This window comes from Hyla sarda, chromosome 12 (assembly GCF_029499605.1).
Source record: "Hyla sarda isolate aHylSar1 chromosome 12, aHylSar1.hap1, whole genome shotgun sequence".
NCBI classification, from domain to species: domain Eukaryota; kingdom Metazoa; phylum Chordata; class Amphibia; order Anura; family Hylidae; genus Hyla; species Hyla sarda.
This window is the reverse complement of record NC_079200.1, coordinates 27,146,844-27,174,620: the sequence shown is the minus strand read 5'-3', so window position 1 is coordinate 27,174,620 and position 27,777 is coordinate 27,146,844. Positions and strand designations below refer to the sequence as shown.

General features: G+C 45.7%; 1 protein-coding gene across 2 annotated transcripts in view; it reads left to right on the top strand.

Annotated features, from left to right (window-relative positions):
- RIMS4 (regulating synaptic membrane exocytosis 4) overlaps window positions 1-27,777 on the top strand; it is a 272,393-nt gene that overhangs the window by 35,597 nt on the left and 209,019 nt on the right. The window lies entirely within an intron of this gene.

Sequence of the window (27,777 nt, the reverse complement as noted above, 5' to 3'; positions counted from 1 at the left end):
ATATATAAAGATATATATATGAAAGTTTTTTCCTGGATAACCCCTTTAAATAAAAAAAATTAAAAAGTCCAGGAATACCCCTTTAAGGCCCTAAAGACATGCCAGGCGAAGGGGTTAAAAGATGAACATTGGTGCTGTGTTAGCTGTAGAAATACAGGAGATAAGTAGAGTACGGATGATACCTTTATTGACTGACTGAGAAGATAGAGAGTGCAAGCATTCAAGACCTCTAAGGTCCCTTCATGGGGCATGTTAAACAAAACATTTCTAAAAAGCCTGATGAAGGGACCCGAGACATCTTGAAAGCTTGCACTCTAAATCTTCTCAGTTAGCCAATAAAGTGTCATCACTACTCCACTTATCTCCTTTGTATCGTAGCACAGATTGGGCCCCGGGAACACTTTTATGCCCAGGATGCATTGCAGTGCAGGCTGTGATCAATCAGAAGACCATCCCGCACAAGCCCCCAGAGCCCATCGGGAACGGCTCACGTCTACAGCTGTGAATATAAAAGTTCCCTGCAAAGAAGCCATTATCGGGTCTAACAGATTTACCTAGTGGCTTAAATTATTCACAGCCAAATCAATTCCCTCCACTCAGTAATATAATAATTCTGTTTTCATTGCTAGAAAACAGCGTTTCCCAACCGGTGTGCCTCCAGCTGTTGCAAAGCTACAACTCCCAGCATGTACTAACACATTTTTCATGTTTTTTTTTTTTTTAATTAAATTAAAATTAAAATAAAATAAAAAATAATAATAAAAAAAACTAGCCCTAGTTAGCCATTTTATTAATAGAAGAAAAAAAGCAGGTCATCGCCGTAGTCCAACGAATCCGGCGTAATCCTCTGCAAACGAGATCTGAAACGAGAAGAAAAAAGTTAGTACATGCATATTGCATTGTCTTCTCAATCGGTGAGCCTCCAATTATTGCAGAACTGCAACTCCCGGCATGCTGGGAGTTGTAGTTTTTCAACAGCTGGAGGCGCACCGATTATGAAACACTGAGGATGGTAACCCAACAAAATGTTAAAAGGGGTTATCCACCATAAGGTGATTTTAGTACGTACCTGGCAGACAGTAATGGACATGCTTAGGAAGGATCTGCGCTTGTCTTGGGGATAAATGGCTATGTTGTGAGATTACCATAACACTGTGGCTAGCTGTTTGTGAACTGGTATTTCCTGTTTGACTTTTTTTTTTTTTTTTTTTTACTACAAATCCCATAATTCCATTTTCCTCCCTCCCACACATCAGCCACCCCACCCATTGAAACATTAATGAGCTGCATCCATTCAAAAGACCTGTGGTTTTCAATCAGGGTGCCTACAGCTGTTGCATTAGTTGCAGATTGATCTCTCTCCCACCAAGCGATCCCTCCACCCATTGAAGCAGACAGGCTCCCTGTCATCAGCTGACTAGTGATGTCAGGTCTCGGCCGCACTGCAAGCTGGGAAAAATCTGAGACAACAGTCATTTTGTATGCTGTTAAAAATAAATATTGGAGTGAAAATCACAGAATTGCGAGAAAACCATCACACACAGGTACAGACACTATATTATGAACTACACTAACTTTACAGCCTCTGTAGCATAGTCAAATAAAAAAAAATCCTGGAATACCCCTTTAAAGGGTTGCTGCTATGCTGCAACCATAGCCATGTCACACAATCTGTATCAATAACATTTTACCCTCGTCTGTTGTCCCAAAAAAATCATGGCTTCTGCGGGTGCTGAAGTAATAGCGGGAACAGCATTAGTATGTGTGACAGGCTTCTCCGCAGACTGGTGGCAGACCTAAATAGACCCGACAATGCTGGGCACACGGACCCCGGGTGATCTGCCATTGTCACTTGCTTCTTGCTTTTACTGTTACAAGACAATGCGACAGACATTTTAATGCGCTGCCAAATAGTGACAGCAATAAAACCGTATTCTTTTAGATGTCTTAACCCCTTCACGTTGCAGCGATTTTTTTTCTCCTTTCATAACTTTTTTTTTCTTAACAGAGCCATGTGCGTTTTTCTTTTTATATTTTCTTTTTATTTTTTTTATTGTATTACAAAATAAAATTCATGTATTGGCGTTGTAGCTTTAACGATGTTTACTCTTCAGTACGATTCCAATGATAACCCAACTTACATAGTTTTTGTTATGTTTTACTATTACTAGAGGTCATACATGTACACGGTGATAGGGCCAAGCCGGCTGCCGTTATCACCCGGCACCTCGTGGATAATGGCAGACATCAGTGTTCCCGCTGATGTCCGCCATTAACCCTTTAGGTGCCGTGATCAATACTGATCAAGCAGGCCCGTCGCTAAAGGACAGGCAAACCAAGCAATTGCTTGGGGCCCAGAGCTGGCCCGGTGCCCCAAGCAGAGCCGAGGCTTGTTGTGCTTCCTGTAAGGCTGCAGCCGCCTGAGCGCTCTATAGAGAGCCTCAGGCAGCCGCAGCACTCCTGGTCCCCTCCCGAGTTCCTCCCCTTCCCTGTAGCATGGCAGAGCTCCTCTTCCTCCTGGCTGTGAGTCCGGCCGGACTGACAGGAAGTGTACACTGAGTGCTCACTTCCTTTCAGTCCGGCCGGGAACAGGAAACTGAATCACCTGTACCACGCGGTACCCGACCGGACTGAGTGATAGCCAGGAGGTAGAGGAGCTCGGCCACGCTACAGGGTCCAGGGAAGGAGCCGGAGGAGGTAACTGTCAGTTATTAACTGAGAACATAGGTGGGGAGGGGAAAAACATAAAGGGGGGGGGGGGTAAAATACACCATAGGGAAGGGGAGGGAGTAAGAAGGACACAGGGAGGGGGAGGGGGGAGTAAGAAGGACAGGGGGAGGGGGGAGTAAGAAGGACACAAAGGGGGGGCCTCCATGTCTATTTTGCTTGGGACCCCCAAATTCCTTCAATCAAGGCATCTAAAGCATAAGCCGGGTTTTGTGAGAATGATCGGACCACCCGCGGCATGATTGCTGGGATCTAACGAGTCAAGATTGTGTCCGGAGATCTGCTTACCTGCTCCACGCTGCTCTTCGGCCATCCATTAAAGGAGTACTCCGGCAAGCACTTTTTTCCTTTTATCCCGTCCGGGCTGCAAAATAAAAGAAAACACACTTTCTCTTACCTGCCAACGAGCCCCCGGTGCTCCGGTACAGGTGTTCGGTCCCCGGGCTGTATTCTTCTTACTTCCTGTTAGCCCGGCATGTCACACAGAGCTTCAGCCTATCACCGGCCGCAGCGAAGTCCCGCCTCAGCCGGTGATAGGCTGAAGCTCCGTGTGACGTGCCGGGCTAACAGGAAGTAAGAAGAATACAGCCCGGGGACCGAACACCTGTACCGGAGCACCGGGGGCTCGTTGGCAGGTAAGAGACAGTGTGTTTTCTTTTATTTTGCAGCACGGACGGGATAAAAGGAAAAAAGTGCGCGCCGGAGTACTCCTTTAACCTTCTGCCTTCTGGCAGACTATACAAGGGGATTGCAGATATCACTGATTAGTGCGATGCCTATGCATAGCACTGAACAGTAATAGCAATCAATAGGGGGCTTAAAAATTAAAAATATAAAAGTTTAAAAAAAAGTTTTTAAAAAGGCAAATAAGCCCTTTTTCCCACTGTATTGATCCCATACAGTGAATGGTGTAAACTATGATTTTTGGTCGCATCCCAGATAAAAATGGAAGTGATCAAATAGTCACATATATGCAAAAGTTGTACTGATAAAAAATACAGATCATGGCGCAAAAAAAATAAAAAATTATCCCTCAAACGGAAAAAAGGAAATTATCGGGGGTCGTTAAAAGGAAATTTTAACCCCTTAACGACACATGACGTACTGGAACGTCATGTGTCCACTCCCGATCTATAACGCGGGGCCACGGCGTGGCCCCGCGTCATAGCGGTTCGGGCCCGGCCTCTAACAACGGCCGGGACCCGTGGCTAATAGCGCGCGGCATTGATCGCTGTGCCGCGCGCTATTAACCCTTTAGACGCGGCGTTCAAAGTTGAACGCCGCGTCTAAAGTGAAACCGAAAGCATGCCGGCTAGCTCAGTGGGCTGTTCGGGATAGCCGCGGTGAAATCGCGGCATCCCGAACAGCTGACAGGACAGCGGGAGGGCCCCTACCTGCCTCCTCGCTGTCCGATCGCCGAATGACTGCTCAGTGCCTGAGATCCAGGCATGAGCAGTCATGCGGCAGAATCATCGATCACTGGTTTCTTATGAGAAACCAGTGATCAATGTAAAAGATCAGTGTGTGCAGTGTTATAGGTCCCTATGGGACCTATAACACTGCAAAAAAAAAGTGCAAAAAAAAGTGAATAAACATCATTTAACCCCTTCCCTATTAAAAGTTTGAATCACCCCCCTTTTCCCATAAAAGAAAAAACACAGTGTAAATAAAAATAAAAATAAACATAAATGGTATCGCCGCGTGCGGAAATGTCCGAATTATAAAAATATATCGTTAATTAAACCGCTCGGTCAATGGCGTGCGCGCAAAAAAATTCCAAAGTCCAAAATAGTGCATTTTTGGTCACTTTTTATATCATGAAAAAATGAATAAAAAGCGATCAATAAGTCCTATCAATGCAAAAATGATACCGTTAAAAACTTCAGATCACGGCGCAAAAAATGAGCCCTCATACCACCCCATACACGGAAAAATAAAAAAGTTATAGGGGTCAGAAGATGACAATTTTAAACGTATAAATTTTTCTGCATGAAGTTATGATTTTTTCCAGAAGTGCGACAAATTCAAACCTGTATAAGTAGGGTATCATTTTAATCATATGGACCTACAGAATAAAGTTAAGGTGTCATTTTTACCGAAAAATGTACTACGTAGAAACGGAAGCCCCCAAAAGTTACAAAATGGCGTTTTTTTTTTCAATTTTGTCTCACAATGATTTTTTTTCCCGTTTCACCGTAGATTTTTGGGCACAATGACTGATGTCATTACAAAGTAGAATTGGTGGTGCAAAAAATAAGCCATCATATGGATTTTTAGGTGCAAAATTGAAAGAGTTATGATTTTTTAAAGGCAAGGAGCAAAAAACGAAAATGCAAAAACGGAAAAACCCCCGGTCCTTAAGGGGTTAAACATATTTTGTAAAAAAAAAAAAAAAAAAAAAATAAGCTTTTAAAAAAAAAAAATAAAAAAAAAAAAAATACTCCTCCTACTCTGGACAGTTCTTAAAATGGACAGAGATGTCAGCAGAGAGCACTGTGGTCATGATGTCAGCAGAGAGCTCTGTGTTCCAAAAAGAAAATAATTTTATCTGTAGTATTCAGCAGCTAATAAGTACTGGAAGGATTAAGATTTTTTTAATGGAAGTAATTTACAAATCTGTTTAACTTTCTTGCACCAGTTGATTTAAATAAATAAATAAATAAACAAATAAATAAAGTTTTCCACTGAGTACTCCTTTAAGGGGTTAAAATAACTTGAAAACCCTATAATGTCTGTAATTCTGTATCGTAATGGGCTAAAGCAGTGGTCCCCAGCCCAGTCCTCAAGTCCCAGCAATATTCCCGGAATAGAACAGGGAAAATTCTATTTCCTTCCTATACAATAATAACCTTTATTTTCTCGTATCAGTAGCATCAGCTCTCTTTTTTTTTTTTTTATCGTTTTTTAATTTCCCTATATACTAAAACAAATATAAAGTCTTTCATGGAGGCCAAAGTCGGAAAATGTTGTTCTGCTGTACTCAGGGGTCAGATTGAAAGATACAGATCCATTATAGTAATGAATATTGATATTGTAAATGTGGATCACCAGGGACAAATAAATGTCCAGACTGTCACATTAAGACCATTATTATGTTGGAGGAAGGACGAGCAGAATCCGTTCATTCACTAATGGCATCTGCTTCCACCATATACAGTGTATAATAAACGACAATAATCTGTATTTATAAGTAGTGCCATGTACTGTACATAGAGATGAGCGAACTTACAGTAAATTCGATTTGTCACGAACTTCTCGGCTCGGCAGTTGATGACTTATCCTGCATAAATTAGTTCAGCTTTCAGGTGCTCCGGTGGGCTGGAAAAGGTGGATACAGTCCTAGGAAAGAGTCTCCTAGGAATGTATCCACCTTTTCCAGCCCACGGGAGCACCTGAAAGCTGAACTAATTTATGCAGGATAAGTCATCAACTGCCGAGCCGAGAATTTCACGACAAATCGAATTTACTGTAAGTTCGCTCATCTCTAGTAATAATGAGTCCATCCAGTCCAAGCTTTAAAGGGGCAAAAACAGGCAAAAACATTTTATCCCCTATCCAAAGGATAGGGGATAAGATGTCTGATCACGGGGGTCCGGCTGCTGAGAGCCACCGCGATCTCCCTGCAGCACCCGCATTCTATGCGGGAGCTGAATCTCCAGTTTCGGAAACCTCCGGGTTTCCAGGACTGAGGACGACGTGACGTCACACCACGCCCCCTCCATTCATGTCTATGGGAGGGGGCGTGACGGCCGTCACGCCCCCTCCCATAGACATGAATGGAGGGGGCGTGGCGTGACATCACGTCCCCAGTCCCAGAAGCCCGGAGGTTTCCGTAACTGGAGATTCAGCATTCTTTCCCCTGACATCTGCCTTCCTGTGGGTCAAAATAGTAGAGTTAAAGGGGTATTCCGGGCAAAAACATTTTATCCCCTATCCAAAGATGTCAGGGAAAGAATTCATCCAGACCCCTCTTGAATGTATTTATTGAGTCAGACATCACAACATTATGTGGCAGAGAGTTCCACGGTCTCACTGCTCTTACAGTAAAGAATCCCCATCTGTGATTTTGGTGAAACCTTCTTTCCTCTAGACATGTTTACTGACCTAGGTATAAAAAAAAATCACCTGAAAAATCTCTGTACTGCCCATTCATATATTTGTACATTGGGATCAAAATGCTCCTTAGACTTTTTTTTTTTCAAAGCTAAATAACCCTAAATTCAATAACCTGTCTTGGCTCTGAGGTCCATCAATTCCATTTATCACCTTGGTCACCCTCCTCTGCACCCATCCCAGTTCAGCCATGTCCTTCTTCATCATTGTGAAGGTTCCTAGAATCACCCTACCCCCTTCACTATTGTTCCCTGGGCTCTCAGAGGACTATGACTATGGAAGAGAGACTGAGGGGAACTCCGACTAGCTTCAGGGGTGGGCACGAGTAAGATCGGGACTTTGATGGACTTTAGGACATCAATATTTCCACAGTTTGTGCCCCTCAGTTATTGTTGTCCAGTGACATAAAGCTCCTTGTTGGATATCTTATTAAAATACCTTTTTTTGCTGCTTTCATGACACCTTCTGCACACTTTACACCTTCCGTACACAGTCCACCTTCTGCACACGGTCCACCTTCTGCACACTTTACACCTTCTGTACAAGGTCCACATTCTGCACACGGTCCACATTCTGCACACTTTACACCTTCTGCACACGGTCCACCTTCTGCACACGGTCCACCTTCTGTACAAGGTCCACACTCTGCACAAGGTCCACATTCTGCACAAGGTCCACACTCTGCACACTTTACACCTTCTGTACACTTTACACCTTCTGCACAAGGTCCACACTCTGCACACAGTCCACATTCTGCACACGGTCCACCTTCTGCACACGGTCCACCTTCTGCACACGGTCCACCTTCTGTACAAGGTCCACACTCTGCACACAGTCCACATTCTGCACATGGTCCACATTCTGCACACGGTCGACATTCTGCACACAGTCCACCTTCTGCACACGGCCCACCTTCTGCACACATTCCACCTTCTGCACACAGTCCACCTTCTGCACACAGTCCACATTCTGCACATGGTCCACCTTTTGCACACGGTCCACATTCTGCACAGTCCACCTTCTGCACACGGTCCACCTTCTGCACACGGTCCACCTTCTGCACACGGTCCACCTTCTGCACACGGTCCACCTTCTACACACGGTCCACCTTCTGCACACGGTCCACCTTCTGCACACGGTCCACCTTCTTCACACGGTCCACCTTCTTCACACGGTCCACCTTCTGCACACGGTCCACCTTCTGCACACGGTCCACCTTCTTCACACGGTCCACCTTCTGCACACGGTCCACCTTCTGCACACGGTCCACCTTCTGCACACGGTCCACCTTCTGCACACGGTCCACCTTCTGCACACGGTCCACCTTCTTCACACGGTCCACCTTCTGCACACGGTCCACCTTCTGCACACGGTCCACCTTCTGCACACGGTCCAACTTCTTCACACGGTCCACCTTCTGCACACGGTCCACCTTCTGCACACGGTCCACCTTCTGCACACGGTCCACCTTCTGCACACGGTCCACCTTCTGCACACGGTCCACCTTCTGCACACGGTCCACCTTCCGCACACGGTTCTCCTTCTGCACACGGTCCACCTTCTGCACACGGTCCACCTTCTGCACACGGTCCACCTTCTGCACATGGTCCACCTTCTGCTAATTATCTTTATTGGATTATCTGCCAGACTTACTGTCACCTGTATTGTCTTTACTGCCCCTTCCCCCTGTGATGTCCTTCCTATAAAAAGGAGACACTGGTTCCTCAATAAAGGGAGATGGATTTTTACCTGAAGACTGGTGTTTCCTGGCTCTTTGGATAATGGAATGCGATATTCCCTAGCCTAGGGATGTTGCCTGTGGTATGCTGGGGCTTGTCGTCTGAAAGGACAAGTCACTCTTGGTGGAGGGGGACACTGAGAGGACCCTGGTCAGTCCGTCACAATCATGAACGTAGATTGCCTCTTAAAGGCATACTCTGCCCCTAAACATCTTATCCCCTATCCAAAGGATAGGGGATAAGATGTCTGATCGCGGGGTTCCCGCCGCTGGGACCCCCCACGATCTCTGTGCAGCACATGGTGTTCTAAACAGTATGTTCAGAACGCTGGGCTCCCACTGTGGGGGTTGTGACGTCCCACCACGTCCCCTCCATTCGTGTGTATGGGAGGGGGCATGACCGTCATCATGCCCCTCCCATAAACATGAATGGAGGGGGTGTGGCATGATGCCCTGAATCCAGCGTTTGGAAGAAAAACATCAGATACCGGGGTGGCATGCAGGAGATCCCGGGGATTCCCAGCACCGGGACCCCTGTGATCAGACATCTTATCCCTTATCCTTTGGATAGGGGATAAGATGTCTAGGGGCGGAATACCCCTTTAAGTAATTAGTCTTAGATGGCATCTGGTAGAAAGGATAATTTGACAACAGAAAGTATAACGGCACAAAATACTATAATATTAATTAATATATTCAACAATATATTTGCCACAGATATGATACCAGTGTTACTGATGTTCAGGGCTACGCGGTTCCTAAGATCTAGCGCTACAGGGTGCTGTAGTGTTACAGGCTTATTTCAAGGCATATTTAACAAACTTGTCACTCGTAGTCATTCATGAGACGTTGCCACGGCAGCCAAGAGCACATAATTAAGTGACATACCTACTCCTTTATGTGACTGGGAGAAGTTAAATGGAGATGCAAACGTCCACGGAAGATCTGCTTCCCTGATGTACAATCATTACATTATATTTTCAGTAATAATCTATCCTCTTTAAAGGGGTACTCCGCCCCTAGACATCTTATCCCCTATACAAAGGATAGGGGATAAGATGTCTGATCTTGGGGGTCCTGCCGTTGGGACCCCCCGCGATCTCCGCGCAGCACCCAGAATTCTCAACAGTATGTTTAGAACGCTGGGTTCCGTCACGCCCCCTCCCATAGACATGAATAGAGGGGGCATAGCGTGACGTCACGTCTCCCGCCACGGGAACCCAACATTCTTACAGGGGTACTCCCGTGGAAATCTTTTTTTTTTAAATCAACTGGTGCCAGAAAGTTAAACAGATTTGTAAATCACTTCTATTAAAAAAAATCTCAATCCTTCCAGTACTTTTTAGGGTCTGTATACTACAGAGGAAATGGTTTTCTTTTTGGAACAAAGAGCTCTCTGCTGACATCATGACCACAGTGCTCTCTGCTGACATCTCTGTCCATTTTAGGAACTGTCCAGAGCAGCATATGTTTGCTATGGGGATTTTCTCCTACTCTGGACAGTTCTTTAAATGGACAGAGATGTCAGCAGAGAGCACTGTGGTCATGATGTCAGCAGAGAGCTCTTTGTTCCAAAAAGAAAACCATTTCCTCTGTAGTATTCAGTAGCTAATAAGTACTGGAAGGATTAAGATTTTTTTTAATAGAAGTCATTTACAAATCTGTTTAACTTTTTGGCACCAGTTGATTTAAAAAAAAAAAAAAAATTTCCACGGGAGTACCCATTTAACCTACTGTTTAGAATGCCGGGTGCTGCATCGAGATCGCAGCGGGACCCCGTGCGATCAGGCTTCTTTACCCCTATCCTTTGTATAGGGGATAGGGTGTCTAGGGACGGAGTACCCCGTTAATGCATTACAGCTGCTCAGAGCAGTCCTTTTACCACCAGGAAACCTCAACAATATATATATATATATATATATATATATATATCGCCTGTCGAAAGGATTACTTTCCACCCTACTATTAGCCAATATGAGCTTTCTCCTGCCTGTGGCATGAAATATTTATAAGAGAAATGGCTGTCACGGTCACACCCTATTGGTCCAGCTAAGACGCTAGAGAGAGTGTAATGGTGCAAGGGTTAAGACCACCAGACCTCTGGGTATACACTACTAGTCCCAGCAAGTCACCAAATTAACCCTTAGATAAACGTGTTTCCACCAGAGCTGCCTTGAAAGGTGAGCTCATATATTTAGAGATCAAAGACCAGAGCTGATTAATTAAACATTTAATCTGATAAAAGGTATCACAGTGCTGACTATATCAAAATACAGAAATAAATGACATACAGGTATAACAATATATAAAAGAGTTTAGCAAGGCAATTTCAGAAAACAAAAGATGAAGTTCTTACAGCATGATGGTATCAGTCCATGTGAGTGAGAGTCCAGCTGTTCTTAGGATGGTCTTGTCAGCTTGTAGCACAGCATTGAACAACCAACTTTTGAGTCTAGCATTGTTAAAATATCATGTCTGCTTTCTTGGGAGGGAGACTCGATTCCACCCTCCCCTCTGAATCCACCAGGGGGTCTTCTCTCTTCCTGGCCCCCTTATCTGTGTGATTATATGATGGGACTAGAGTGCACCTTACATCCTGCTGCTTCAAAAAAGCCTTTGACTTCAAAGGAGATATAAACAAACAGCCAGACCCCCAATAAAATGCAATACACAAACCCACAGTCTGAATGACCTCTCACCCCTGGCTTGGATAATACATCACACAGTTATAATTATAATACACCTATAGGATTTTAATAATCAGGCCTTGGGCCTGACAATGGCCCATATGGCATTCACGTGTCATGCCCTCCTAACAATCCTTGGATTATTTCTTCCTGGCTTTGAGGCTTTTCCAATCGTAAAAATCCCAACTCAAGGTGCATTGTGGCCATATTGCTTCTTCACCAAGATAAGGCTATGTTCCTATCAGCGTTATGGCGCTCAGTTACAGATGTTGGGAGCAGAGCTGCTTAGATTGTGTCACAATGGACACCATGGACAAGTCTCATTGACTTTTAATGGGGTCCGTTGGGTTACCATTGGATTTTTTTGCAGGATTTTAGTGTAGAAAAAAAACCTCTGACCTGCAGGATTTATTTCTCAAATAAAGTCCTGTCGTTATAACGACTAGAGCTCCCTAATGCTAATGAGAATGAGGTCTAAGGGTCTATTCACATTGCAGAATTTCCGCACATCTGCACCAGTTCTGTGTCTGCATTCATATAGGTGGTTTCTGGCCTGTGCCAGAAACATCGTGGCTGCTCTCGGTCTAGCTCCGGGAGCAGGAGGAGTGGGCCGCGATGTGCGCGAGTGTGTCTACTCATAGCGGCGGATTGCCACTCTGAGCAGGCACATCTGATACACACTGTGGGGGTCCATCGTCGGCAGATCCGCAGCATGAAATACGATGTGGATCCGCCCGTGTGAACGAGCCCCAAGGGTCTAATCACACGGCAGACCTTCCGCATGCAGATTCCACATGGATTCCGCACCAATTCTGCACAAAAGCCGCACAAGCCAGAAACCAACCAAATGAATGCGGAAGCAGAATTGGTGCGGAAGTACGGAAATTCTGCCGTGTGATTAGACCCTAAGGCTCACATTTGTGTTTTTTTTATTCTTTTCATTGGCATGCTAATGTTTATGTGGGTAAAAAATGTGTAGCCTGCAGAAATACTCTTTTTCCATCAAAACACTGGAAATGTAATCAACACAATTATAAGTCAATAGATTACAACAAGAGCCTAAAAAAAGTTGCCTGGTTTTCACATGTGATTTATCCTGTTTCTGCGCTATTTTTTATTATTAGAAAGAGATAAGGATCTTTGTGTGACAAGAACATTCTATTACTGATCATTCTTGCTGGGATGGCGCATTTCTTAAACTGGCTGATTTTTTTTATTTTTTTTTAATCAAATGGTAAAATAGATTACTAAATTACTTCTATTAAAAAATCTTAATCCTTCCAGTACTTATCAGCTGCTGTTTGTTCCAGAGGAAGTTCTTTTCTTTTTGAATTTCTTTTCAGTCTCTACCGACACCTCTGTCTATGTCAGGAACTATCCAGCAGGACCACCGCTAGGGACCCCCGCAATGTTGCATGCAGCACCCACCTGTGTGGCCATCACGCCCCTTCCCATAGACTTGTGTGGTGTCCCGGTACCGTATTTCATACGTTACCTTGTGGTGAGTCCCTAGGAACAGTGGGGGTCCTCTACCTTAGCTAGCCCCTCGTCACCCCTTAGTTAGTTAATATGTATGTAAATAAACATGTAAATATGGCTATGAAAGATTCCTACCTTGTTCGCGTCGCAGGACCTTCGGGTCATGTGACTTAGTTCAGAACTCTATGGTTTGCTGAAGGACCTTTGGTGGTTCTCATGTCACGTGTTCACCCCCAATGCAATGTTACGGTGAGTGACAGTTGTTATGGACCAATCCAAATCGGCCAGCTCCTGCCCATATAAGGGAGCGGCCGCCATTATTCTCTCTCTTGGGTTGCTGACTCTGGATGAGGTAGGACCTCCGCAACTTACAGAGACAAGAACTAGGCCCAAAGCCTTGCGGCCGCGGCCTGTGCTAGAGACTATTAGATTTTACAATTCCCCGTTATCTCTGCAAGATCACTGGACCTAAATGCGCCCCTAAATCCAGCGGATCTATGCTACAGAACCTATGAGAAGCTACATTAAGCTTATCTGATCCCAACCAACTGTCAATCGCTGCCCAGTTATAAATGGACTTTGTTATCTGGACTGTTATAGCTATTGCCTGCTTCAGAAATTCTTCAGTAAAAGTTCCTGCAAGTTTTAAGTTCAACAGTGGTTGTGGACAATCTAATTATTACGCACGCACCTATCGCTTTTGGGAAGGGTGGCGATAGGCCCAGCAACATTACAGAATTTAACCCTCACCCTGGCGTCACGAGTTACAAGGGTTTACAGCACCCTTTCAGTATCTAGAACAGCAGCACCCCAACTAACCTACGCCCCACAAGGCTTTTCCACACAGTTCCCCACCACACTTGCATTGTGGGGGGGCGGGGCGTGATGTCACATGGGGGCGGAGTCGTGACGTCACGATACTCCGGCCCCGTAGTCGTGACACGGCAGACCCTGAGGCTGCAGCACTGCGTGCAGCTCCCAGACGAGGGTGCTGCATGCAAAATAGCGGGGGTTCCCAGCGGCGGGACCCCCGCAATCATACATCTTATCCCCTATCCTTTGGATAGGGGATAAGATGTCTTAGGGCCGGAGTACCCTTTTAAAGGGGTACTCCGCCCCTGGCATCTTATCCCCTATCCAAAGGATAGGGGATAAGATGTTAGATCGCCGCGGTCCCACTGCTGGGGACCCCGGGGGTCGCCGCTGCGGCACCCTGCTATCATTATTGCACAGAGCGAGTTCGCTCTGTGCGTAATGACGGGCAATACAGGGGCCAGAGCAGCGTGACGTCATGGCTCCGCCCCTCATGACATCACGGCCCGTCCCCTTAATGCAAGTCTATGGCAGGCGGGCGTGACGACTGCCACGCCCCCTTCCCATAGACTTGTATTGACGGGGGCGGGCCTTGACGTCACGAGGGGCGGAGCTGTGATGTAACGATGCTCCGGCCCCTGTATTGCCCGTCATTACGTGCAGAGCGATCTCGCTCTGCGCAGTAATGATAGCGGGGTGCTGCAGCAGCGATCCCCGGGGTCCCCAGCAGCGGGACCCCGGCGATCTGACATCTTATCCCCTATCCTTTGGATAAGGGGATAAGATGTCTAGGGGCGGAGTACCCCTTTAAGTACCTCTTTAAGCAAAGTGTTATGGTCCTTGATCTTCAGGAGTCAAACCAAGAAATTAAATTCTTATTATTTCTTTGAAGAAGCAAAAGGATTGCATTTTGAGATCCTGTAAATATGAAGTACTTATCAGAGAAATACCATTAGTCAAAAATAGGTCAGTGTGTCTTACTCACCGCTTGGCTCTTGCCAGAGCTGAAGGCAAGTGACTTTTAGTCATCTGAAAAGACTGTTTTTTTTCTCTAAGCGACTGCAGGTTGTATAGGATCTGTGCTGCCCACACTCACGGCTTGTTCAGATAATTACGGCACTATTCTAGCGCTTTAGCTGCGTTCTGTTAAAACAGAAAAATTGTCCCGCAGCCCACACGCATTGTAAGAATAAATGTCACTATCCATAAACCTATTTGTCGTACTGTTTGCTAGTGGCTATGAAAGAACCTTCACAGCAGTTAATGGCGGGAGCTTGGCTAAACCCATCTTTGGGCTTTTCCTCCTTAATTTCACGGCACAAAATTTGTTGAGACGGCGCTAAAAGTTGTCATTTTGGGGGTTGTCCTATTATGCCGCTGGAATCATTGCAGCGGTCTAGGCTTGGTAAGAAGCAGCGTAGTTAAAAGATTTCCTTCTCTAAGATATTGTTTTATAGATTCTAGCTAATTAAATGTTTTCTATAATTTGGACAGACACTTCTTAAAATGATGCCCTAATAAAAAACCAACTAATTAACCCCTGCCCCTAGGGCATGACAGGAATGCCAGCGTCAGGTGTAGAGTAGACAAGGCAGAGAAAGGCAGCACAACCCAAAGGTGAAGAGATATGGTGGGTGCCGTCAGGACAGACCCGGTCACAGTCCGTTTTTCAATACATACAAAGAGGTTCCGCAGCACTCCAAGTGAATTCAAATAAATGATTTATAAATCCCATGCAGAAAAAAGGTGATTCAATGTTTCACCGGTCTCACACCGGCTTTTTCAAGCATGCTTGAAAAAGCCGGTGTGAGACCGGCGAAACGTTGTATCACCTTTTTATCTGCATGGCATAAATAAATCACTTATTTGAATTCACTTGGAGTGCTGCGGAACCCCTTTGTAGGTGTAGAGTATAGAGACAGGCTTCACAAAACCAAACGTCAGGATTATTCCAGCGCTGACCGGACCACAGAACACAACCAGGATGGTGAATGGAGGATTTTTTTTTACACATAATGCAACACGTTTCGCTGCACATGCGCAGCGAAACGCGTTGCATTCTGTGTAAAAAATCCTCCATTCACCGTCCTGGTTGTGTCCTGTGGTCCGGTCAGCGCTGGAATAATCCTGCCGTTTGTTTTTGTGAAGCCTATCTCTATACTCTACAAGCTGGAGGCTGCAGACGGGACCGGTAATGAATACATATAATGCATCATTGCTGTGTATGACGGTACACAACCACCCAGGGTAAGCTGCATTTGGTCTGTGATCATTCTTACCCTCCCTCCGGTGTTACGCTATGTTGTGCTTTTCTTTCTTCTTCTAGCGTCAGGTGTAGTCAGCATACGACAGTGAGCCATTTTTGGGTCAGGTGTAGTCAGCAAACTGATCTGAACGCTGGAACCGGGGCCGGGAGCTCGTGACGCGTCATAGCCCGCCCCTCATGATGTCACACTCCTCCCCCTCAAGGCAAGTCTATGGGAGGGGGCGTGACAGCTGTCACGCCCCCTCCCATAGAGTTGCATTGAGGGGCGGGGCGTGACATCATGAGGGGGTGGGGCTATGATGTCACGAGCTCCCGGCGTCGGCTCCAGCGTGGAGTACCCCTTTAAGCAATTGGGACTGGGAGACTGGTCAGGCTTGAGGGAAAGCCAAATGGCACAAAATACAGCATGTACAAGCATGTAGACAACGCAGGAGTGGGGGTAGGGACTCTATGAAAGTCGCTCAGCCAGGGACCTGACATGAACCCAATCAAAAATCTCTAGGGAGACCTAATAATGGCTTCCACTGACGGAGCTTGAAGCAGGGGTAATTCCTGGGAAAAATAAAGTGAGGGAACTCACCCAAGATATCAACTCAAGGGCTGGTCCTACAGGACTTCTGCTAATGGAAACAGTGCTCCTGCAGTGAAAAAAAGTGAAGGAACTCAGTTCCCACACTTTCCTGCAGGACTTGAGCCCTGGCTAGAAGGAAGAATGGCAGAGAACCCCCTAAATAAAGGTCTGTAAACCTTGTGGCCTCATCCCCAAAAAAGACTGGAGGCTGTAATCACTGCCAAAGGGGCTTCACCTAAGTACTGAGTAAAGGGCTTGAATACTTATGTCAATTAAATATTTTAGTTTTTTTTTTGTTTTTATAAATAGGCAAAGTTTTTTTTTAATCCTTAGGTATTGAGTTCAAAATGATGGGGAAAAAACTTGACTTTGACAGATTCCCTTTACAGGATTGTTTTCCCAGATGACTGTATAATTCCCTCAAATATAAGGATAGGTTCAGGGCTAAATTCCCCAAAAACATGATACAAATATAAAGAATAGAATGGTCTGCTTGGTAGTGGAGAACAGCAGGTCAGTGAATGGCAGGATTGGTTTGGTTAGGGCAGTGGTCTCAAACTGTGGCCCTCCAAACGGTGCAAAACATCAACTCCCAGCATGCCCAGACAGCCATTAGGTGGGAGTTGAAGTTTTGCACCATCTGGAGGGCCACAGTTTGAGACCACTGGGTTAGGGTCAGGGCCAGTTCTGCCTATAGGCAAAGTAGGCAGCTGCCTAGAGCACACTCTTGATGGGTGCTCCACTCTGCACACTGCAAGAACGTTAGTAGCCAGCTAGAATTCAAAGCCCCCGCTTACCCGAAGCACCAACCCAGCCAGCACCACCGTGTCACCGCAGTAGTAAGGTAATTACATGAGGAGAAGGTTTGTTACAGTGTGTCACCCCAGTAGTAAGGAGATTACATGAGGAGGAGGTTTGTTACAGTGTGTCACCTCAGTAGTAAGGTGATTGCATGAGGAGGTTTGTTACAGTGTGTCACCCCAGTAGTAAGGAGATTTCATGAGGAGGAGGTTTGTTACAGTGTGTCACCCCAGTAGTAAAGTAATTGCATGCGGAGGAGGTTTGTTACAGTGTGTACCCCCAGTAGTAAGGTGATTACATGTGAAGGAGGTTTGTTACAGTGTGTCACCCCAGTAGTAAGGAGATTACATGAGGAGGAGGTTTGTTACAGTGTGTCACCCCAGTAGTAATGAGATTACATGGGGAGGAGGTTTGCTACAGTGTATCACCCCAGTAGCAATGAGATTACATGAGGAGGAGGTTTGTTACAGTGTGTCACCCCAGTAGTAATGAGATTACATGAGGAGGCGGTTTGTTACAGTGTGTCACCCCAGTAGTAAGGAGATTACACGAGGAGGCGGTTTGTTACAGTGTGTCACCCCAGTAGTAATGAGATTACATGGGGAGGAGGTTTGTTACAGTGTGTCACCCCAGTAGTAAGGAGATTACATGAGGAGGAGGTTTGTTACAGTGTGTCACCCCAGTAGTAAGGAGATTACATGAGGAGGAGGTTTGTTACAGCGTGTGACCTCAGTAGTAAGGAGATTACATGAGGAGGGGGTTTTATACAGTGTGTCACCCCAGTAGTAAGGAGATTACATGAGGAGGAGGTTTGTTACAGTGTGTCACCCCAGTAGTAATGAGATTACATGGGGAGGAGATTTGTTACAGTGTGTCACCCCAGTAGTAATGAGATTACATGAGGAGGAGGTTTGTTACAGTGTGTCACCCCAGTAGAAATGAGATTACATGAGGAGGAGGTTTGTTACAGTGTGTCAACCCAGTAGTAAGGTGATTACATGAGAAGGTTTGTTACAGTGTGTCACCCCAGTAGTAATGAGATTACATGGGGAGGAGATTTGTTACAGTGTGTCACCCCAGTAGTAAGGAGATTACATGAGGAGGAGGTTTGTTACAGTGTGTCACCTCAGTAGTAAGGTGATTGCATGAGGAGGTTTGTTACAGTGTGTCACCCCAGTAGTAAGGAGATTTCATGAGGAGGAGGTTTGTTACAGTGTGTACCCCCAGTAGTAAGGTGATTACATGTGAAGGAGGTTTGTTACAGTGTGTCACCCCAGTAGTAAGGAGATTACATGAGGAGGAGGTTTGTTACAGTGTGTCACCCCAGTAGTAATGAGATTACATGGGGAGGAGGTTTGCTACAGTGTATCACCCCAGTAGCAATGAGATTACATGAGGAGGAGGTTTGTTACAGTGTGTCACCCCAGTAGTAATGAGATTACATGAGGAGGCGGTTTGTTACAGTGTGTCACCCCAGTAGTAAGGAGATTACACGAGGAGGCGGTTTGTTACAGTGTGTCACCCCAGTAGTAATGAGATTACATGGGGAGGAGGTTTGTTACAGTGTGTCACCCCAGTAGTAAGGAGATTACATGAGGAGGAGGTTTGTTACAGTGTGTCACCCCAGTAGTAAGGAGATTACATGAGGAGGAGGTTTGTTACAGCGTGTGACCTCAGTAGTAAGGAGATTACATGAGGAGGGGGTTTTATACAGTGTGTCACCCCAGTAGTAAGGAGATTACATGAGGAGGAGGTTTGTTACAGTGTGTCACCCCAGTAGTAATGAGATTACATGGGGAGGAGATTTGTTACAGTGTGTCACCCCAGTAGTAATGAGATTACATGAGGAGGAGGTTTGTTACATAGTGTCACCCCAGTAGTAATGAGATTACATGAGGAGGCGGTTTGTTACAGTGTGTCACCCCAGTAGAAATGAGATTACATGAGGAGGAGGTTTGTTACAGTGTGTCAACCCAGTAGTAAGGTGATTACATGAGAAGGTTTGTTACAGTGTGTCACCGCAGTAGTAAGGAAATTACATGAGGAGGAGGTTTGTTACAGTGTGTCACCCCAGTAGTAAGGAGATTACATGAGGAGGAGGTTTGTTACAGTGTGTCACCTCAGTAGTAAGGAAATTACATGAGGAGGAGGTTTGTTACAGTGTGTCACCCCAGTAGAAATGAGATTACATGAGGAGGAGGTTTGTTACAGTGTGTCAACCCAGTAGTAAGGTGATTACATGAGAAGGTTTGTTACAGTGTGTCACCGCAGTAGTAAGGAAATTACATGAGGAGGAGGTTTGTTACAGTGTGTCACCCCAGTAGTAAGGAAATTACATGAGGAGGAGGTTTGTTACAGTGTGTCACCCCAGTAGTAAGGAGATTAGATGAGGAGGAGGTTTGTTACAGTGTGTCACCTCAGTAGTAAGGAAATTACATGAGGAGGGGGTTTGTTACAGTGTGTACCCCCAGTAGTAAGGTGATTACATGTGAAGGAGGTTTGTTACAGTGTGTCACCCCAGTAGTAAGGAGATTACATGAGGAGGAGGTTTGTTACAGTGTGTCACCCCAGTAGTAAGGAGATTACATGAGGAGGAGGTTTGTTACAGTGTGTCACCCCAGTGGTAAGGATATTACATGAGGAGGAGGTTTGTTACAGTGTGTCACCCCAGTAGTAAGGAGATTACATGAGGAGGAGGTTTGTTACAGTGTGTCACCCTAGTAAGGTGATTACATGAGGAGGAGGTTTGTTACAGTGTGTCACCCCAGTAGTAATGAGATTACACGAGGAGGAGGTTTGTTACAGTGTGTCACCTCAGTAGTAATGAGATTACACGAGGAGGAGGTTTGTTACAGTGTGTCACCCTAGTAGTAATGAGATTACACGAGGAAGAGGTTTATTACAGTGTGTCACCTCAGTAGTAAGGTGGGACGTGTCAATGGGCGGGGTCAAGGGGCGACAAAATTAGCTTTCGCCTAGGGTGGCAAGAATCCAGCCCTGGTTAGGGTAAGGTCAGCAGCAATGTGATCTGAAATGCGTCTGCAGAGACCTCTCATAATCTAGTCTTTCCTGTATTGTGACACTCGCAGATCTCAAGCATGAAATGGGTATAAAGCTGTTCTGTATTACAAGTAATGTCTGCACTTCAGATTAGTGCTGCCATGATTCTTAACAAGTTGGCATTGGCTTTCGGATTATGGCAGGAGGAATTTCAGTAGCAGCAGGCTGCAGGCTTCTGCCACTTTATTTAAGGCTTTTTTTTATTTTTTTTTATCGCTTTTCTATCGAGTTTGATCCACATTCCCCATTCTCAGTGATCGGTGTCACAGATTAGCATTCTGCACACCGGGGTAAAACCAAATGATGTCTGTCTGACCCATTTTCTTCTTCCTTTCTCCTCTTATTTCTTCCATTTTCCGTCCCCGGTTTCTGGGCTCTACCGTAGATCTTGAAGCGCCCTGCTGTTCCGTCATTAGTCTGCTGGTATAAATGCAGGCTGGCTCCTTCCCAGAGGTGGCAGAGCTGCCAGGGAGAGACGTTCCTCGCGCTCCACTGCACACGTTCCGGATTATATTGACGCTCTGTTTAACTTTCAGGTGACAAGACGCTTCATCAACCAGCTGCACCATCTAAAAATATACAGTAGTAATACCTAAACGGAGGTTTTATGGCATCGGGCAGCGACACAAGTCCTAAATACACTTTCTGTGCAGCACAGTTGGATGTATTGGTAATATACCGTATATACTCGAGTATAAGCCCAGTTTTTGGTGCTGAAAATGCCCCCCCTCGGCTTATACTCAAGTGAACTCTCCGACTGTCAATCCCTTCTCAGTGGTCTTCAACCTGCGGACCTCCAGATGTTGCAAAACTACAACTCCCAGCATCCCCGGACAGCCATCGGCTGTCCGGACATGCTGGGAGTTGTAGTTTTGAAACCTCTAGAGGTCGGCAGGTTGAAGACCACTGCGGCCTTCGTCATCATCCAGACCCCCCTTTAGTTTTCTACTCACCTCCCCTCGGTGGGAAGGAAGGGTGAGCTGGTCTGGGCCATCTGTGCTGCAGGGACCGTCCGGTGGGGAGGGTTAGTCGTTCTGGGCTGTCTATCTTCACCGGGGGGCCATCTTCTCCGCTCCGGGCCCGGCCCCGAGCTAGTGACGTTGCCTTGACGACGACGCACAGGGACGTTCATGCGCATCCCATAGATGGCCTGGACCAGCTCACCCTTCCTTCCCACTGAGGGGAGGTGAGTAGAAAACTAAAGTGGGTCTTCAACCTGCGGACCTCCAGAGGTTTCAAAACTACAACTCCCAGCATGCCCGGACAGCCATCGGCTGTCCGGGCATGCTGGGAGTTGCAGTTTTGCAACATCTGGAGGTCCGCAGGTTGAAGACCAATGATGAAGGGATTGACAGGCGGTGATGATGAAGGGGGGGGGGGGATGATGACATGGGGGGGATGATGTATTTCCCACCCTAGGCTTATAGTCGAGTCAATAACTTTTCCTGGGTTTTTGGAGTGAAATTAGGGGCCTTGGCTTATATTTGGGTCGGCTTATACTCGAGTATATACGGTACTGTACATCGTGTGGGATAAGAATATAAGTGAATCTAGCCTGACTGCAAAATATTATAAAGCCTTTTCAGGTTAAAGGGGTATTCCAGGCAAAAACTTTTTTATATATATCAACTGGCTCCAGAAAGTTAAACAGATTTGTAAATTACTTCTATTAAAAAAATCTTAATCCTTTCAGTACATATGAGCTTCTGAAGTTAAGGTTGTTCTTTTCGGTCTAAGTGCTCTCTGATGACACCTGTCTCGGGAACCGCCCAGTTTAGAAGCAAATCCCCATAGCAAACCTCTTCTAAACTGGGCGTTTCCCGAGACAGGTGTCATCAGAGAGCACTTAGACAGAAAAGAACAACCTTAACTTCAGAAGCTCATAAGTACTGAAAGGATTAAGATTTTTTAATAGAAGTAATTTACAAATCTGTTTAACTTTCTGGAGCCAGTTGAGATATATATATATATATATATATATATATATATATATATATATATATATATATAAAAAAGGTTTTTGCCTGGAATACCCCTTTAATATACAATATATGACGTATACTGTGTCAGCTTATTTTAATTTGTTATAATCAAGTCATTATATTCTTCACATTCTATGACCATCCATCAAAGATGAATAATACCAATGCTCAATGATGCTGATCCACTCTTCTGTGACGGAATCTACCCACTCAAGATTTTATTTTTGTCCAGAGATGTCAATTTAAAGCAGATGTTCAAGTCATAATTTATGATCAACATAGGATAATTTCAAAGTTTTTAAAATTTTACTGCCCTATGATGTATATTTATGTCATTAGCGGGAAAGCGCTTATGTGACATTACATATTCGCGAAGCTGCACTTGCTTAAAAGTTGACGAGAATTGGCTGCTATCAGCAGCCAAGACTCACCGCAAATGCCGGCCAGTGGCAATCACGCCAATGCCCGGCATTAAAGGGGTACTTCTATTAAAAAATCTTAATCCTTCCAGTACTTATTAGCAGCTGAATACTACATAGGAAATTCTTTTCTTTTTGGAACACAGAGCTCTCTGCGGACATCCTGACCACAGTGCTCTCTGCTGACATCTCTGTCCATTTTAGGAACTGTCCAGAGCAGCATATGTTTGCTATGGGGATTTTTTCCTACTCTGGACAGTCCTTAAAATGGACAGAGATGTCAGCAGAGAGCACTGTGGTCATGATGTCAGCAGAGAGCTCTGTGTTCCAAAAAGAAAAGAATTTCCTCTGTAGTATTCAGCAGATAATAAGTACTGGAAGGAGTAAGATTTTTTTTATAGAAGTAATTTACAAATCTGTTTAACTTTCTGGCACCAGTTGTTAAAAACAAAAAAAGTTTTCAACCGGAGTACCCCTTTAAAGAAGATCTCCGGTGAACAAAACTACAGGGACCCCCTACGATCAGCAGGACGGGACCAGGCGCTCAGGGAGGAAAGCATGCTACAGCCGACACCGGCGCCATTCATTTCTATGGGAGCGGCAAAAATCATCGTCGCTCCCTTAGAAACGAATGGAGCATGTGCCGTCTACCGGTAGGCAACACGCGCTCTAGAGATGAGCGAACTTACAGTAAATTCGATTTGTCACGAACTTCTCGGCTCGGCAGTTGAAGACTTATCCTGCGTAAATTAGTTCAGCTTTCAGGTGCTCCCGTGGACTGGAAAATGTGGATACAGTCCTAGGAGACTCTTTCCTAGGACTGTATCCACCTTTTCCAGCCCACCGGAGCACCTGAAAGCTGAACTAATTTATGCAGGATAAGTCTTCAACTGCCGAGCCGAGAAGTTCGTGACGAATCAAATTTACTGTAAGTTCGCTCATCTCTAACGCGCTCCTCACTGAGAGCGCCGGGGTCCTGTTCTGAAGATTACGGGGGGGGGCCACAGCAGTTGGACCCCCTGAGATCAGCTACTTATCTTCTATCCTGTGGAAGGAAGGCACTTATGCCGAAACGCGTCCCTGTACCGTGATATGGATTAATAAATCTTCACTTTTGCAACATTGGTGAGTGCTGCATACCATGTTAGCAGCAGATCCTGTAAGTCCTGTAATTTTTGGGATGCAATTTCCATGGTTTTGCTCAGTCAGATTGAGATTCAACGGAATGTAGAAGCCAAGTCAAACCATGAACTCTCTGTCATGTTCCTGAAGCCATGCAGAATAGTTTTTGCAGTGTGGCGTCCATACTTCCTCTGCAACAATGTTTATGTAGGTTTTCACTTGTGATGAACAGCAGGGGCCATATTCGAATTTGCGATATTTCCCGAATGTATTGATGATTATTCGCCCTATGTTTGTGAAATTCGCATATTCGCTATGTTCATTTACTTTTTTTTCCATGCGAAAATTTCACATGGAAAGTTTGCATAAAAATTCACGTGAAAAAAAAGAAAAAATTTGCATGGGAAATTTGCATAACATTTGCATAAAATTTTGCATGTGAAAAAAAATAAATAAAAATAAGAATATTCGTCATTACGAATAGATAGCACTATATTCTAAATATTCGCAAAATCGCGAATTGCCGATATTCGCAATAAAAATTAGCATTACGAATATTCGTGCTCTACACTAGTTCTGACGGCTGAAAAATGTGCAAAGTGTCTGCCTGGAAAACACGGGTGGACATTGTGCACATTTTAACTAGGACCGCTCAGAAATGTGCTGTCTCATAGACGGCAATACATTTCTGAGTGGAATCCACAGAAGGAATAGATATATCTATTCTTTCTGCGGACGCCGGAATCAGGATTTGATGTTTCTGCCGTGGAAATTTTGCAGTGTGCCCGCATCGGGCACACTGCAAAATTTCCACGGCAGAAACATCAAAGCGGAATCCCATTGAAATCAATGGACTCTGCTGCAGCGGAATTTCTAAGTGGAATATTCCCGCAGAATTATGCTGAAAAATTGTAAGTGTTGTACACACGCGGTTGTCCAACTATTGTATGAGAAAATGTGATTCATCAGAACAGGCCCCCTTCTTCCATTGGTTCATGATCAGTTTGGATGCTCACATGCCCATTGCAAGCACTTTTAGTGTTGAACATCGGTCAGTATGGGCGTTTTGAGTGGTCTAAGGCTACACAACCCCATGTGCAGCAAGCTGTGATTCACTGTGTTTTGCAACCTCATTCTATTATCTTATACAGTCACCTTACATGGTGACACACTCTCTTTTTCTGATGTAATTCTCTGGTTAACTTGCAACATAGTGATGAAACTGTCAGTCTACATAGGTAATATATATATATATATATATATATATATATATATATATATCAAGTGTAATTGAAGGACAATAGTTGATTCAACAGGGCATTTGACTCTGTACTCTCCCTACGATTACCCTTTCCCAAAAGTTTCTCTCTTTTGTTATTGCTTTACATAGCTATTTATACAACAGTTAAAATGTACCTGTCATTTGCAAATATGTTTTATATAATGTAGATAATACCATTATATGGATATTTTTTATGTACATTGGTTAAAAATTTGTATATTATGAGTTAAAAATGCTGTCTTTTCTCTGAAGCTATTGTGGGCAGAGACAAAATACAGGAAGTGTGGGTGGACAAGCAGGGCTCTGTACACTGAGGACAAGCAGGGCCCTGTACACAGAGGACAAGCAGGGCCCTGTACACAGAGGACAAGCAGGGCCCTGTACACTGAGGACAAGCAGGGCCCTGTACACAGAGGACAAGCAGGGCCCTGTACACTGAGAACAAGCAGGGCTCTGTACACTGAGGACAAGCAGGGCCCTGTACACAGAGGACAAGCAGGGCCCTGTACACTGAGGACAAGCAGGGCCCTGTACACAGAGGACAAGCAGGGCCCTGTACACTGAGAACAAGCAGGGCTCTGTACACTGAGGACAAGCAGGGCCCTGTACACAGAGGACAAGCAGGGCCCTGTACACTGAGGACAAGCGGGGCTCTGTACACTGAGGACAAGCGGGGCTCTGTACACTGAGGACAAGCAGGGCTCTGTACACTGAGGACAAGCGGGGCTCTGTACACTGAGGACAAGAGGGGCTCTGTACACTGCGGACAAGCGGGGCTCCGTACACTGAGGACAAGCAGGGCTCCGTACACTGAGGACAACCAGGGCTCCGTACACTGAGGACAAGCAGGGCTCCGTACACTGAGGACAAGCAGTGCTCTGTACACTGAGGACAAGCAGGGCTCTGCACACTGAGGACAAGCAGGGCTCTGTACACTGAGGACAAGCAGAGTTTTGTACACTGAGGACAAGCAGGGCTCTTTACACTGAGGACAAGCAGGGCTCTGTACACTAAAGACAAGCAGGGCTTTGTGCACTGAGGGCAAGCGGGGCTCTGTACACTCAAGACAAGCGGGGCTCTGTACACCCAGGACAAGCTAGGCTCTGTACATTCAGAACAAGCAGAGCTCTGTACACTGAGGAAAAGCAGGGCTCTGTACACTGAGGACAAGCAGGGCTCTGTACACTGAGGACAAGCAGGGCTCTGTATACTGAGGACAAGCGGGGCTCTGTACACTGAGGACAAGCAGGGCTCTGTACAATGAGGATAAGCAGGGCTCTGTACACTGAGGACATGCAGGGCTCTGTACACTGAGGACAACCGGGGCTCCGTACACTGAGGACAAGCAGGGCTCCGTACACTGAGGACAAGCAGGGCTCTGTACACTGAGGACAAGCGGGGCTCTGTACACTGAGGACAAGCAGGGCTCTGCACACTGAGGACAACCAGGGCTCCGTACACGGAGGACAAGCAGGGCTCTGTACACTGAGGACAAGCAGGGCTCCGTACACTAATGACAAGCAGGGCTCTGTACACTGAGGACAAGCAGGGCTCTGTACAATGAGGATAAGCAGGGCTCTGTACACTGAGGACATGCAGGGCTCTGTACACTGAGGACAAGCAGGGCTCTGTACACTGAGGACAAGCGGGGCTCTGTACACTGAGGACAAGCGGGGCTCTGTACACTGAGGACAAGCGGGGCTCTGTACACTGAGGACAAGCAGGGCTCTGTACACTGAGGACGAGCAGGGCTCTGTACACTGAGGACAAGCAGGGCTCTGCACACTGAGGACAAGAAGGGCTCTGTACACTGAGGACAAGAAGGGCTCTGTACACTAAAGACAAGCAGGGCTTTGTGCACTGAGGACAAGCGGGGCTCTGTACACTGAGGACAAGCGGCGCTCTGTACATTCAGAACAAGCAGAGCTCTGTACACTGAGGACAAGCAGGGCTCTGTACACTGAGGACAAGCAGGGCTCTGTACACTGAGGACAAGCAGGGCTCTGTACACTGAGGACAAGCAGGGCTCTGTACACTGAGGACAAGCAGGGCTCTGTACACTGAGGACAAGCAGGGCTCCGTACACTGAGGACAAGCAGGGCTCCGTACACTGAGGACAAGCGGGGCTCTGTACACTGAGGACAAACGGGGCTCTGTACACTGAGGAAAAGCAGGGCTCTGTACACTGAGGACAAGCAGGGCTCTGTACACTGAGGACAAGCGGGCTCTGTACACTGAGGAAAGGCAGGGCTCTGTACACTGAGGACAAGCAGAGCTCTGTACACTGAGGAAAAGCAGGGCTCTGTTTGTCTGTCCACACTTCCTGTATTTGGTCTCCTCACAGAGACACACAGGTAATAGCTGCAGGGACAGCACTTTTTCACTCAAACAGTTACATTTTGAGCAATGTATTTTACAAATATACATATATAATATTATTATCTACAATATATAAAGCTTTGTTTGGCAAATGACAGATACACTTGGTTGTAGCTGCCAATGCCACCTTGTATTCTGTCTGTCCTTCAAGCATTGTCAAGAAGTAATCCTGTGTCTTTCATTGTTTGTGTCATAAGATTTGAGGCTGACAGTCCCATAAAACATATGTAACAATGGCAAGTAGAAGACTTTTAGGCTCACAAATGCCTCCATTTAACTCCTTAGCTCCTCTACTTATTCAGTCGTGAAGTGGATGATGAACGGTGACATGCTTTTTG